At 40.1% G+C, this 5,685-nt stretch overlaps 1 non-coding gene across 1 annotated transcript; it reads right to left on the bottom strand.

Annotated features, from left to right (window-relative positions):
- Window positions 1–1,160: 1,160 nt before the first annotated feature.
- On the bottom strand, window positions 1,161–1,267 carry LOC126007316 (U6 spliceosomal RNA). The gene has a single exon (XR_007494898.1). It is a non-coding gene; the product is annotated as a U6 spliceosomal RNA (small nuclear RNA).
- Window positions 1,268–5,685: the final 4,418 nt, after the last annotated feature.

The following is a 5,685-nucleotide window of genomic DNA, read 5'->3' as shown; positions in this document are numbered from 1 at the left end:
CTGGATTCCCTTGATATCTTTTTTCTTGCCTAGTCGCTAGGGCAAGTACTTCCAGTATTATGTTGAATAGGAGTGGTGAGAGAAGGCAGTCTTGTCTTGTACCAGACTTTAGAGGAAAGGCTTTTAGTTTATCTCCATTGAGAAAAATATTTGCCATTGGCTTGTGGTAGATAGCCTTGACTATATTGAGAAAAGTTTCTTTCATTCCCATCTTGATGATTTTTTTTTTTTTTTTTGGTTTTTGGGTCACACCTGGCAGTGCTCAGGGGTTACTCCTGGCTGTCTGCTCAGAAATAGCTCCTGGCAGGCCCGGGGGACCATATGGGACACTGGGATTCGAACCAACCACCTTTGGTCCTGGATCGGCTGCTTGCAAGGCAAACGCCTCTGTACTATCTCTCCGGGCCCTGATAATTTTTTTTTGAATCAAGAATGGGTATTTGACCTTATCGAATGCTTTCTCTACACCTATTGATATGATCATATAATTTTTTTTTCTTTTTGTTGAAATGGTGTTTATGTTGATTAATTTACAGATGTTAAACCATCCTTGCATTTCTGAGATGAAACCAACTTGGTCATGGTGAATGACCTTTTTGATGAGGCATTGGATCTTATTTGACAGAATTTTGTTGAGGATCTTTGCATCTGTGTTCATCAGGAATATTGGTCTGTAATTTTCTTTTTTGGCAGCATCTCTGTCTGGTTTTGGTATCAAGGTGATATTAGCTTTATAAAAACTATTTGGAAGGAAAGGGAGCCAGAGAGATAGCTCCACAGTAGGGCATTTGTCTTGCATGTGGCTGATTCAGGATGGACGGTGGTTTGAATCCCGGCATCCCATATGGTCCCCGGTGTCTGCCAGGAGTGATTTCTGAGCACAGAGCCAGGAGTAACTGCTGAGCACTGTTGGGTGTGACCCAAACCCCCACCCCCAAAAAACTATTTGGAAGTGTTCCTGTTTCTTTAATTTCATAGAAGAGCCTAAAAAGAATTGGTAGTAGTTTCTCTTGAAAGGTTTGAAAGAATTCAAATTCAAATTTACTCAGATGAGTGAACCCATCTGAGCTTTGGCTTTTGTTTTTGGGAAAACTTTTGATTACCATTTTAATTTCCTCAATAGTGATGGGGCTGTTTACATCATCCTTATTCAACTGTGTAAGGTTATGGAATGCTTCATGAATTTGTGTGTCATCCTTGTGCAGGGGCCATGCTAATTTTCTCTGTATTGTTCCGATTTTAGTATATGTGCTGCCAAAGCGAACACTCAACTGTGGAAGGTTATGAGTCCAAGAATTTATCTATTTCTTCCAGGTTCTCATGTTTTGTGGCAGAGAGTTTCTCAAAGTAGTCTCTGATTACCTTTTGAATCTCTGCAATATCTGTAGTGAGCTCCCCTTTTCATCTCTAATCTGGTTTATCAAGTTTCTCTCTCTCCCTTTCTTTGTGAGTTTTTCCAGTGGTTTATTAATCTTGTTTATTTTTTCAAAGAACTGACTTTTGCTTTCATTGATCTTTCAGATTGTTTTTGGATTTCCATTTCATTGATTTCTGTTCTAAGCTTTGTAATTTCCTTCTGCCTACCTATTTTTTGTTTCTTTTATTGATCATTTTCTAACATATATATATATATATATGTTAGAAAAAAAATATATATAGGTTTTTGGGTCACACCCGGCAGCACTCAGGGTTTACTCCTGACTCTATGCTCAGAAATTGCTCCTGGCAGGCTTGGGGGACCATATGGGATGCCGGGATTCGAACCACAGTCCTTCTGCATGCAAGGCAAACTCACTACCTTCATGCTATCTCTCCAGCCCCTCATTTTCTAATTTTATAGGCTGCATCATTAAGCTATTCATGTAGGCCTCTTCTTTCTTCCTGATGTGTGCTTGCAAAGCTATAAAATTTTCTTTTAGTACCACTTTTGCTGTGTCCCATTAATTCTGATAATTTGTGTCTTTATTGTCATGTTTCCCCCTGAATATTTTGATTTCCTCTTTGATTTCATTTCTGACCCACTGGTTGTTCAGTAGTAAGCTGTTTAATTTCCAGGTGTTAAAAGTTTTTCTTCTGTGACCCTTTGTATTTCATGTCTAATTTTAGTGCTTTGTGATCAGCAAAGGTAGTCTGCACAATTTCTATCCTCTTGGTTTTATGGAGGTATGGTTTATGGGCCAGCATATGGTCTATCCTGGAGAATGGCCCATGTGCACTGGAAAAGAATGTGTATCCAGGTTTCTGGGGATGGAGTGACCTAAACATACATTTTTTTAGAGCTAGTATATTTTTATTGGGTTTCAGTATGATTGACTTATCAAGGGGTGGCAGGGCAGTGTTGAAGTCTTCCATAATCATGTTGCTATTGATATCTTCTTTCAGATTTGTCAACAATTATATTAAATATTTTGCTGGTTCCTCCTTGGGTGAGTATATGTTTATTAGTGTAATTTCTTCCTGTTGTACATATCCCTTAATTAGTACGAAAATCCACTTTTGTCTCTTACAACTTTTCTGAGTCTAAAGTTTGTGTCATCTGTTATTAGTATGGCCACTCTAGCTTTTTTAAGAGTGTTGTTTGCTTTGATGATTTTCCTCCAGCCTTTGATTTTGAATCTATGTTTGTTTCTAACTATTCAGGTGTGTTTCTTGTAGGCAGCAAAAGGTTAGATTCAGTTTTTTGATCCATTTAGCCACTCTGTGTCTCTTAATGGGTGCATTTAGTCCATTGACATTAAGAGAGAAAATTGTCATGGGATTTAATGCCATCTTTGTGTAGAAGTTTGGTGTGTCTGTTGGTCTGTCTTGTCTTAAAGTAGACCTTTCAGTTTTTCTTTTAAGACTGATTTTGAGTCTGCAAAGTTTCTAAGCTGTTATTTATCTGTGAAGCTATGTATACTTTCTTCAAACTTGAAAGTGAGTCTGGTTGGGCAAAGCATTCATTTCATTGAGTTTTGTCACTATGTCCCACTACTATCTTCTGGCCTTGAGGGTTTATTGTGGTAGATCTGCTGTAATTCTTAAGGATGCTCCTTTGAATGTAATTTCCCTTTTTGATCTTGTTGCTTTCAGTATTCTATTCCTATCTGTGGGATTTGTCATTGTGACCAGGATGTGTCTTGGGGTACTTTTCTTCGGTTCTCTTTTAGCTGGTAGTCTCTGGCATGCAGGAATTGGTTGCAAGCAGTCTTTAATTCTGGGAATTTCTCTGCAATTATATACTTGACTGCTGATTCTTTCTGGGGATTTTATTCCTGGGTCTCTGGGACTCCAATGATTCTTATGTTGTTTCTGTTGAGCTTATCAAAAACTTATATTTTCATCTGTTCACATTATTTGAGTAATTTTTCCATTGTCTGATCATTTGCTTTAAGACTTTTTTTCCGGGGCCAGCGAGGTGGCGCTAGAAGTAAGCTGTCTGTCTTGCAAGCGCTAGCCAAGGAAGGACTGTGTTTCGATCCCCCGGTGTCCCATATGGTCCCCCCAAGCCAGGGACGATTTCTGAGCGCTTAGCCAGGAGTAACCCCTGAGCATCAAACAGGTGTGGCCCAAAAAACAAAAACAAAAACAAAAACAAAACAAAACAAAAAAAAGACTTTTTTCTAATCTCCTCTACTGTATGGAGTTGTTATGCATCTCATCTTCCAGCTCACTGATTCTATCCTCGGCTGCTGTTACCTTGTTGGAAAGGCTTTCCACTGAGATTTTCAATTTGTCTACTGGGTTTTCAGACCTGTTATTTCAGTTTGGAGTTTTCTGATTTCTATCTTCAGATTCTCTTGATTCTTATTTGTGTTCTGTTCAACATGATCTATGATTTCTTGGATTTCTATGAACACCCTCCATTTTTTTTTTCTCTAAACTCCATATCTGAGAGACTAGGTAGTTGGCAGTTTTTAGGTCATGAGAGTTGTCATCTTCATTCTCTATTCCTGGTATTGGTCTGCTTTGTTTCCCCATTGTCATGCTTGTATTGTGGATTTTTTTTTCTACATGTTGTGGTGGTGTTCATTGGCTAGAAGGTGCGCATGGTCACAAAACGAAGTGGATTGACTGTGCTCCTCTGGCTTCACCCTTTGTGGGCAGGATGCTCAGCTCTGAAGAAGACAAGCCCTCAGGGAATAATGGCGGAGAGAATCAAAATCCCAGGCTGCAGGGCAGCAGAGAGAGGAAGCCCAAGACATCTGCTGTGCTTCAGGTCACACAACAGAAACTATTATTTGTCAATCCCTTCCCTTCTTTCCTGTTGATCTGTTATGATGACTATCGGTGGAATAAATGCCTAGGTATTGGCGCAGTCCTTGTGGCATGTACCACCCCATGTTGTGGGGCTTGCACAACCAGCAGCATTGACACTTTTATTCTTTTTTTGGAGGGGGCACACCCGGCGGTACTCAGGGGTTACTTCTGGCTGTCTGCTCAGAAATAGCTCCTGGCAGGCAAGGGGGACCATATGGGACACCGGGATTCGAACCAACCACCTTTGGTCCTGGATCAGCTGCTTGCAAGGCAAACACCACTGTGCTATCTCTCCGGGCCCGACACTTTTATTCTTTCACTATGTTGTGTATGTGTGCTCAGTAGCAGTTACAATTTATGTCCTTGGTGTTTTCTTATCTTTTTAGTTGTGGTGCTTGCCCTGTTTGTGCACACACACCAACTATAGTGAAAGTCACTTGTAGACCTGAAAATCACAGTTAGAAGAGCTACCAGGGTCAAACAGCAGAGCTGTAGTATCACTTTTCTAGCACATGTGGAACACCAAGGATTTGAACTGATGACCATATACCAGCAAGCAAGGTATTGTAAACCACTGTGCTGTTCTTCCAAACCCACAATTAGTCTCTGAACATCATATCTTTTACTGGCTCTGTTTCTCTGATACATAATGTGGAGTTAAGGTAAGGATAATCATTATTTTCATTTTCTCTCAGCCATTCTCCTCAGTACCCACACATGGCATATAAATGCCTCTCTGCACATGCTACAGAGCCCTATCTTACAAGGGGGAAAAGATGGTGTCCATTTCTTCCTGAATTCTGAAAGGGTCCAATCAGCAAGGACAAATCCCTCTCCATCCCACAACATGGCTTGTATCTAGGTGTGACAACAGCAGAACTACTCAGAACTCCTACAGTAGTTGAGTGAGCTGTGAAACCTGTACCTACTGACTCACTCCATCCTTATGGTGGCTGTGATGGTTCTTTCATTTTACAGTGTGTACCCAAAATCTAGAGCAGGAAAAAAAAAAAACAGGAGAAGGGACTGTTTCCCTCACTACTTCCATGACAGCCCCAGTGCTGTCACCTCCTCTAAAACCCGTGAGTGATTTTGGAGTAACAATGTCAGGTTCCCTCCACAGGTTGGGAGGTGGTGTGGATGACGTGGAGCTTGGATTTCAGTGTGAAATCCAGGCTTGACCCTTCATTTTTTTTTTTGTACCCTAAAGATTTGGCAATTGATAGGTGTTCAGCAACTATTGATTGCCATATTTTATTTCTGGGCCTCAGTTTCTTCTTATGTCATAGGAATATAATCTATTCTTTAAGTTTTACGTGTTCAATAAACCAGTTCCCTTTTTCCTCACTTTATTCTTTTCATTAATCTTGTACATATCTATGTATATACATATATTTTGATTTTATCTTCTAATACTTTCCTGTTAATGCCCCTTGGGGTGAAAAA

Source organism: Suncus etruscus, chromosome 4, assembly GCF_024139225.1.
Source record: "Suncus etruscus isolate mSunEtr1 chromosome 4, mSunEtr1.pri.cur, whole genome shotgun sequence".
Lineage (NCBI taxonomy): Eukaryota > Metazoa > Chordata > Mammalia > Eulipotyphla > Soricidae > Suncus > Suncus etruscus.
This window is presented reverse-complemented; position numbering and strand designations above follow the sequence as displayed.